This window comes from Alexandromys fortis, unplaced genomic scaffold (assembly GCF_014885135.2).
Source record: "Alexandromys fortis isolate MF-2015 unplaced genomic scaffold, M_Fortis_MF-2015_v1.1 scaffold_198, whole genome shotgun sequence".
Taxonomy (NCBI): Eukaryota; Metazoa; Chordata; class Mammalia; order Rodentia; family Cricetidae; genus Alexandromys; species Alexandromys fortis.
The window spans coordinates 464,520-474,220 of record NW_026068111.1 but is presented as its reverse complement, the minus strand read 5'-3'; the positions used below and the strand labels follow the sequence as shown (position 1 = coordinate 474,220).

Here is a 9,701-nt window from a genome sequence, read left to right as displayed (position 1 = left end):
CTCTCTCTCTCTCTCTCTCTCTCTCTCTCTCTCTCTCTATCTCTCTCTCTCACACACACACACACGCACACACACACACACACACACACACATGACCATGATGACAAGTGTTAGCCCCAATCTCAAATGTTCACTGTAGGGCAGCACTGAGATGAACACCCCTTTAAAAGAAACTGCGGAAACTCTCTGATACCCTTATGGGGCCTAGGAGGTTGTCAGGGGACCAAAGTGTGCAGTTTCTCACCGCCAAGGACCATCTCATCTATGGGCAGAGCAGAGAGATCTGGGAGTGAGGTAATGGAGCCCAGAAGTCTGTGCATCTGAACAGTCAAGTCCCACAGGCCACAGCCAGCGTCGTTGCTTCTGAATACTGGCAGCACACACCAGGACGCAAATAGATCCGTTCCTCCTCGGAACCAATCTTCCCTGTCTTCACGTGTGTTCATCGCCCAGGCTGACGGCCTGCGCTGCGCCATGTGTGTCCCGGACCTTCTCTCCCCTGCCACCCACTCTCATCACCACCCTTGCCCCCCCCTTCCTCCCCTCAATCACTCCCTTCTGCTTTGTCTTTTCCCTTTTCGTCTAGAATCCACAAGAAAGCATGCAAAATGTGTCTTCCTGAGACTAGGTTTTTCCTCTTAACATGACCTCCAGCCTCTCCATTTTCCTGCAAATGCAGGCCGATCTCGGATGGACATCTGGACTATTTCCTATGGTACACTGCAATCATAAACATGTGTGTGCTATCTCTGTGGCATGCTTACATGCCCGTGAGTATGCTCCCAGGAGAGCCAGATCATACCATAGTTCTGTGTTTAGCTAACCTGACAAACAGAAGCGGCTTTCCCCACCCTGCCTGTGGGCCAGCATTTGCTGTCTTGGCTTTCTTGACGACAAACCGTTCTGACTGAGATAGGACTGAATACCAATTTTTTCTCTTTCTCAAAACAGTCTCATGTAGCCCAGGCTGTCCTTGAACTTGCTCATCTCTTACCCACAACTGCCAAGTACAGAGATAGGAATCAAACCCAGGGTCTCAGGCATGCCAGGCAAGGAGTCAACCAACTGAACTACATCTCCCACCCTTCAATGTGGCTTTGATTTGCATTTCCCTAGTGACTAAGGATGCTGAGCTTTTTATCGCAATCATTTATTGGCCATCTGCACTTCACTTTTATAACTATCCATTTGGTTTGCTTGCTCACTTATTGATTGGATAATTGGGAATTTTTTGGCATGTAACTTTTTTAGTTTCTTATATTTTCTAGATCTCAACTCTTCATCAGATGAATAGTAGGCAAAAATTCAAAATCCCCTGTTGTGGGATATATTTGTAGACTGTGTGAAGATGTATTTCTATGATTGGTGAGACAACAAGCTGACTGGCCAATGGCTAGGCAGGAGAGAATAGGTAGAACTTCTGGGCAGAGAGAGAGAGAGAAACTGGGAGGAGGAATCCAGGCCAGTGATTTCACCGCTGACTCAGAGCAAGTCAGAGATGTCCTGTGTGTACTAAGAAGAAGTAACCAAGTCACAGGGCAAACACAGATTTTATAAAAATGTATTAATTAAGTTCTAAGTTATCTAGTTGGATAAAAGCCTAAGCTAAGACCAAGCTTTCATAATTAATAATATGTCTCTGGGTCATTATCTGTGGGCTTGCAGTGCAAAGTAGTCCAGCAAGGAAGTTTGCTGCAATACGCTCCCCATCTTGTTCTATAGGTTGTATCTTCACACAGATTACTTATGATACATACGTCATGTGGTTGCCCCTAAAAACAAACACCTGCCTTCCAAGAAAAGGCAGGGGCAAGCTGGAGGCCTGTCTCTCTTTCTGGGGACTGCTGCCCCAGGCTGCCAAAGCCACCAGCATCCTTGCGCCAGAGTACGAGAAGATAACATGTGATACAAGGTCTCCCAACCAGTCATAGGTGTCTCAGCAAAGTCATCGTCACAAGGACTCTAGTCCTTAAGATCAGCGTATTGAAAATAAAATGAAAAATTTTTTGAAGAGAAGAACATTGTTTGTTATTTCTCGGAATCAGAACAGTGGAGCTTAACAACTTAGGAAATCATTTTATAAAATACCGCAAATTTGCCAACCATGACACATGTCTTTAATCCCAGGACTCAGGAGGCAGAGGCTGGTAGATCTCTGTGGGTTTGAGAGCAGTCTGATCTACAGAGATTATTCTAGGACAGCCAGGGCTACACAAAAAAAACCTGTCTCAAAAAAATACAAAAAAAAAAAACTCCACAGATTTGAGTGAGTTTGAGCAATCTTATCAATAGCTTTTTCCATCCGTAGGCATTCATGATTTAGCCTTAGTTCATCATGTGACATTCACTAAATGTCTTTCTCACTATGGATGACACCAAACGGCAACCATGATGGCACTTTGGAACACCTAGATTAACACTCCTGGTGAGCCACAAAGCCACAGACGAGCTGAGTAATCAAATCCTGCAGAAGGAGAAGGCAGCCTTTCCTGCTCGTGGTCCACCTTCCTAGAGTCAGTACGTGGCCTTCAACAAGAAGACAATGGGTCTGGGAGATGACATGGCCTACAGAAAGACTCACAGCGGCTTAATGGCCAACCTGAGACAAAAATGCCAACCCAGGAACAGGGCCAGGGGTCGGGAGGGCTCTATTAACAAGTGCATGAAAGGGATGCTATAAACCTCAAGCGAGGTCAAACATCTTCAAGCTTGCAGAGAGGACCTGCCTGCTTGCCATCCTAAGTTCTCATGGAGTTTCACTGCACAGATGGATGGTGTTGGAAAGAACCACACTTCAGGGCCATGCCTAGCCGTCGGCTTGGCCAGAGCGGTTAATCACACCGTCTTGGTTACTTTTCCTGTGGCTGTGACAAAATACAATGACGAAAGCAGCTTGATGGGGAGGGGTTTGCTTTGGTCTGGAACTCAAGGGTATAGCCCACTGCATGCAGGAAATCTGGTGTCAAGGGCTTGGGCACTGGCCACATCACATCTGCAATCAGGAACCCGGGAGACAGGGATGCTGGCGCTCAACTGGCTTCCTCTTTTTTATGTCATCCAGGACCCTGAACCATGGAATGGCCCTGCCCATGTTTTGGGTGGCTCTTCCTATCTCCAGTTACCTTAGTCTAAGATATAATCTCTCATAGACAATGCCCAGAAGTTTGTCTCCTAATGATTCTAGATCCTCTCGAATCAACAATCAATATCACCCACCATATTACACACAGAGATGGTGTGTTCACACAGTTTGGGGGGACATGGATGAAATACGTGTAAAACAACAGTACCGTCGTCCAGGGCATAGCTGTCTGGAGAATGTCTTTTTGGCTCTCTCCAGATCTTTGCAGAGAGAAGCAGACCTGATTCAAATGAAAAGAGAAACCAGGTAGATGATGTTCATCGGACATTTTTCACTAACTCTGTACTTGACAGTGCCTCTTGGGACACTTTGAGATGACAATGTCAATAGGACAATTGTCATTCCCAAGTAGCTGCTGGACACTTCACAACCCAAGGCTCAGGCTTCCCAACAATGACTCGATCCAGGAGCAGCGTGTCAGGTTGCTGCTATAAAAACAACTGAGTTTGGCAGGAACAGACAATGATGGTAACGGGCTGTTTCTGGTGAGGAGGCAGGACTGGAAGCAAAGATGTACAATAAGAAGAAAGTCATTCCTACCCAGAAACCCTTGCCTCTCAGCTGACACTGGGCAAACTCCTCCTCGGGTCTCAGGCTTGTTGGCCATCGCAAAATAACACAATTCTCAAATGTTGTTCGGAGGCACCAAAGAGGCAATTCAGGCGATAGCCTAAGATAAGGCAGGGGGATGCTGGCCCTAGGGACCAGCAGACGTATTCAGGCTGTCTCCTTTAACCTGGTCACTGGAACTGGTTGGTGTTAAGAAGAAAAGTAAGAGTGTAGAAGCTATACAAACAGCCAGTGCCAATAATAATAATAATAACAACAACAGCAACAACCACTGGAGAACTTCTGAGATCTGGGGGTAAAGAGAGAGTGAGATCAGAGGCCTCATCAATGACGGAAACAGCAAAGGGTAGAGTCTGCTCTGATTGACCAACCTATGTGTTGTCCCACATGAGAGGCTGGCAGTCCCTGCAGATGAAGGTCCAGGTGCCCAGCTGACTTCTGGGCAGTGCCTGAACCAATAAGACCAAAATAACCACCGACCATCGTGCCGGCTGACTGCAGGAATCTAGCCCAGTTCAGCAGAGGAGAGCCAACTGGTTCAGACAACGGACTCCCCAGCTGGCCCCAGGACCACAGTGCTTAAGTCATGTAGTTTTCAGGAGGCTTGTCACACAACAGCAGCTGAGCCAGCCTTCCAGACCCTTCCCGACACAGATGACATGCTAGTCCAGGACACCTTTCTCCTCACCTCTGCCTGTGACTCATCATCGTTCTCTCTCTGAGTTTCCATATTCATGGTACTAAATGCAAAGGAGATCCATATTCTCTCCTCTCAGAAGCCTCCGTGTCTCCCTAGAGTTGGGGTCACCTGGATTGCCCACATGCCGTCTCACCTGACAGCTCCATTCCTTCAAGAAAGATTCTCTGGTAGACTTAGGTGATGCCTCCTGTCTCTCAAAAAGTTCCTTGAGAACAAAGCCACAAGCTTGGCACTGCTAGTGGGGACCAAAGAACCCCTACTCTCAGCCTTGGGGCTCCTCTCCTTCCATTTAGATGCCTGTCCTCCAGGTCCCTCTTCCCTGGGCACCAGGCCTTTCTTTATTCATGCCAGGCTCTGGAGAGCACATCTTCTCACTCGCCCTAGACTGACTACCCTAAAGAGCTTGCCCTGGGTTCCCAGCATGCACTCGGCTGCCAGGTCTCCACTGAGGCTGCTGTAGCTGCTTGTGGTGTGATATAGCCACCCTCACAGGCATAGCACTAAAAGGGTTCAGATGCGGGATAAAGAGGAAGAGTGCTAGAGTTGAGCCATGCCGTTTAACTGCCCACTTATGGCCAAGGTACAAATGACCCAAGGCTTCAAAGGGCCTGGCTTCCAGAATGCTCGGAAAATGGAGCTAATGATTTCTGCCCCATTCAGAACAAAATGATTATGAGCACCACAAAGTAGTGGTATGGGCTGGGATGTAGCTTAATGGTAGAGCCCCTGCCCAGAATCTCCCAGTGAGGGGCTGGGGTGTGGCTCAGTGGTAGAGCCCCTGTCTAGAATCCCCCAGTGAGGGGCTGGGGGCGTAGCTCAAACATGGATTGCCTGCTTAACAAGTGCAAGGCCTTAGGTTCAATATTAAATTCAAAAATAAATAAATAAAATTAATAAAAAAATGAGATCTAGGCATGGTACAGTATTGTGTGATTCAAATACTTGAGAGGCATAGACAGGATAACCACAAGTTTGAGGTCAGCTTAAACTACATTGCTAGACTCTTAAAGGAAAGAAGGAAGGGAGGGAGGGAGGGAGGGAGGGAAGGAAGGAAGGAAGGAAGGAAGGAAGGAAGGAAGGAAGGAAGGAAGGAAGGAAAGAAGGAAGGAAAGAAGGAAGGAAAGAAGGAAGGAAAGAAGGAAGGAAGGAAAGAAGGAAGGAAAGAAGGAAAAGCAATAGTGGGTCTGAGTGCTACACTTACCTTGTAGGCCTCGAAGCCTGCTTGGCACACCTTTTACCACATGGCGACTTTGCTCAGCCTTCCAATGCTATCCCCACCCAGGGCCCTCTCTGCTACTATGCAACTGTGCCTCTACCTTTGCTCTTTCCCCACTGGGCAAGGGAACCTCAACATGTTTGGTGGAGAAAGACTGTATCTCCCTATTTCTTTCCGACATCGATAGGAGGCAAAATTCAAACTCCAGGCTGACCCCCTCACAGGTATAGCAGGCTCTGTGGGAACCTCCACCCAGCACCCAGCACCAGTGCAGTAGACTCCCTGTGACCCTCCCCCACACACCAGTGCAGTAGACTCCGTGTGAACCTCCACTCAGCACCAGTGCAGCAGAATCCGTGTGAACCTCCACCCAGCACCAATGCAGTGAACTCTCTGTGAACCAATGCCACTCAGCACCAGTGCGATAGATTCAGTGTGAAGCGCCACCCAGCAGAGCCCAGAGGACACAGCACTGTTCCCAAACCTGCCAGCCTCAGTTGTCAGCTGCCCGTAAAACCCTAACTGTGGTCATTAGCAACCAATAACAGTTGGTTCAACCCACAAATATTAAAACACCAGCCTATCCTAGACGCAACTCTCAGCCCTGCTAGCCCAGATCACAGTCCTGCTTAAGCAAAGTCATCAGCAGCTGCCCCACGCCACGCCTTCCTGGCCTGTGCAGCTGAGATTTCCAAGTTCAGCTTCCTGGCCTTCTCCCACCTGCTTGGTGTAACCAAAGGACAGTGAGGGGCTGCTTTAGCGAAACGAAAATGTAATTGCCTGACCGGTAAAAACCGCTCCTGTATGTAACGCCAGTAATAGATTTTTTAAGCCTCGGTGCTGACACACTCTTCCACATTCATGGTTATTATCTGTCCACTTCCCAACCTGAAGAGGTTAGATTGTTTAAAGATTTGTTAGCTATGAGCCGCTTAAGGAAGGCCAAGTATAAACTCCCAGCTAATTGAAAAATAGCATTTTATCAGATTCTCCCCCGATATTATATTGTAATGGTTGTACTTAGAGGACTCTCAATACTTCAGTAAGTGGTGAAATTAAAAAAATCACATCTTCGGGGCTTTACAGAAAATCTGGCTGTTCCCAATTTATACTGCTTTTTTAACCATTATTTTCTTATATTTCCCACAATGCCTCGGATCAGAAGCAAGCAGAAACTGAGTGATTACCCCAAAGTGTGCTAGATGAACTGGAAAAAGTCTATTCAAACAAAGCTCATTAGTTCTGATACCTCCAGGGCTATGACAAATTAAGCCGCGGCTGTGTGTGCTCGCAGACAAAAGGGTGATGCCGAAAACTCAGGCTGAGCTAGGCACTGTGTCAATAAATTCCCCTGAAAAAGGTAAAAACTACAATTGGAGCTAAAATGGAATCCCTTTAAGGAGCGTGTACAAAATAGATCATCCGTTCTTTCGTGAGTATGTCTATGAACCCGCCTGTGATGAATTATTGCAGCCGAGGAGGTGGCCACTCCACAGGGGCCGCCTGGCCAGGTGCACAAGGGAGGTGTTGGCTAAATTCACCTTCTTCCGTTTGCAAAGACTTGGCCCTGCCCAGAGGAAAGTATTCCAAACACAACAGGCAGCTCGCATGCTTTCAAAGCCCAGATATCCAGGGCTCTGACTGCCTGCTGGATCCCAAGTGAGAGCCCACGTTATTCCCAAAGCCAGGCAGACAGCCGCCAGCTTGGAATGGTCTCACGACCTTAAGAGAACCTTGTCTTCTCAGCCAGGAGAGAGTCGTGCGCTATAAACAAGGGCTATATCCTTCCTGGTTTGTGGGTCCGTTTCATAAGGGAACTCCTAGAAGTGTAAAAAGTATTTGTAAGCAATCTGGCCACAGGGGCTTTTATAAATATTTACTGGATGGGTGGATGGATGGATGGATGGATGGATGGATGGATGGATGGATGAATGGATGGATGGATGAATGGATGGATAGATGGACGGACAAGACATTCAGGTAGGACCACATGAGTATACTGGTTGGCCTTGATTGCAGTTTTCATTTGAATAAAAGACCCCCAGATCATTAGTAAAGCACACTTCCCAGCCTGTTTGGAAGGGAGGTTCCACACATGATTGGCATGTAAAACAGCAACTGAGGGAGATCCACTCTGAATGTGGGAGCCAATGCCCAGCCGATTGGAGACTCAGAGGAAAGTGGTGACTTGGGTGTTTCTATCTGTCTCTGCCTATCTATCTATAGAGATATATCTATTCTCTCTTCTTCTTCTTCTTCTTCTTCTTCTTCTTCTTCTTCTTCTTCTTCTTCTTCTTCTTCTTCTTCTTCTTCTTCTTCTTCTTCTTCTCTCTTGCCTTCCTGCCCACCTTGAGGTGTGTGGCACTCTCATTGTGAATTAGTTAATCCCAAACTGTCAAGGTCAGAAAAATCCCCAAATCCCCAATCCCTAGAAAACAGGGGCCACTCAAGGACCCATAGTCTTTTTGTCCCCCACACGGTTTCCTTTGAGGCACCCAAGAATGTTATCAACCCAGTCCCTGGAGGTCTCTGGGGTCACAGGCTCTGATGTAGTTAAACTCAGGCCTGGTAGCCACAGGAAAAAAAAAACAAGACAAAGAGGTGGGAGGGGCTTACGGTGTGAGCTTGCAGCGACTCCAAGTCCAGACCCACTTTCTCCATGTCACGGTCACAGATGGCACACAGCACGCCAACGCCAGCAGAATAGACTCTTCTACCCTTTGTCTTTACTTCTGTGCTGTGTTTCTCTCTCTTGAGGTTCCCCTACCCAACCATCTACTCGTTTAGTAGATGTAAAATATGATCGTGTAATTTTCGTTCATAGCAGTTTGAGGGCCAGAGGGATGTGGCAATGTTCCCCTCTGCTGTCCCCTTGGCACTCAGTAGGTCTCAGTGAAACTCTATGTGCCTTTCAGCACATCACCGCATCCTTCATGCTTCAAGTTGTCGGCCCTGACAGACATCCGCAGTCACTAAGCCCAGAATCCAAGTGCCTTCCGCTGTCCAGACAACTCCAGGGAAAGCATCTGTAGCTAAGGAAAAGCCGCAAGCGTGAGTCTGAGTTTTCGCTTTTGTCTTCCTAACGTTGAGAGATAGGTGGGAAGAATATGAGGTGTCACATGTGATCTAAGTTTTCCCATCACCCCCATCAAAACACATCTGGAGGGTTGAGCGGGTCAGAGACATCATGGTTAGAATGCCACACGTCCTCCATAGGATAGTGTCTCTGAAGTGCTGGTACTCCTCTGCTGAGTGCTGTTTTGGAATATGGAACCTTCTAGACATGGGACCAAGGTGGTAGACGTAGGGCCAGAGACATGAGGCTCCAGGATACCTAGGTTGCTTCATTCCAGTATTGTGCCTATGCAAAGAAAAGTGCCTGACACAAGAGTGGTGTATTCTTTACACGTCTGTTCCTTTGATTTAAGAAAAAAGCACGGCCAAGGCAACTTTAATTTGGGCTCATGGTTCCAGAGGCGTAAGAGTTCATCATGGGTGCTCAGTTCTCAGCACAGACGCTTAAATTGGAACGATACGGAGATTAGCATGGGCCCTGCGCAAGAATGACACACAAAGTCATGAAGTGTCCCATGTTTTTCCTTTTCTCTCTTAAATCTTGTTTTATTGGGGAGAATGCAGGGGCAGAGGATAGAGGTGAAGGGACAGGTAAATGAATGGAATCAAGATACATGGTGTAAAAGACACAGAGAATAGATAGATAGATAGATAGATAGATAGATAGATAGATAGATAGATAGATAGATAGATAGATAATAGGTAGATAATTAAATAGTTCATTGTGGCAGGGAAGCATGGCCCCAAGCAGTAGACGCAGATAGTTGAGAGCTCACATCTTCAAACCCAAGCAAGGTGGAAACAGGGAATAAACAGGAGGTGGGGCAGGACTATAAACATTAGACATCCCCCCCCTCGGTTACATACTTCCTCTTACAAGGCTCAACCTCCCATAACCTGTCCAGACAGCACCACCAGCCGGAGATCAAGTGTTAGAGTCCCCTAGCCTATGAGGGATGCTTCTCATTCAAACCACCACAAGAGGGGAAGGTTGCAGA

At 47.3% G+C, this 9,701-nt stretch overlaps 1 non-coding gene across 1 annotated transcript; it reads left to right on the top strand.

Moving 5' to 3' along the window:
- The first annotated feature begins 9,123 nt into the window (after positions 1–9,123).
- Positions 9,124–9,226, top strand: LOC126489927 (U6 spliceosomal RNA). The gene has a single exon (XR_007589049.1). It is a non-coding gene; the product is annotated as a U6 spliceosomal RNA (small nuclear RNA).
- Positions 9,227–9,701: the final 475 nt, after the last annotated feature.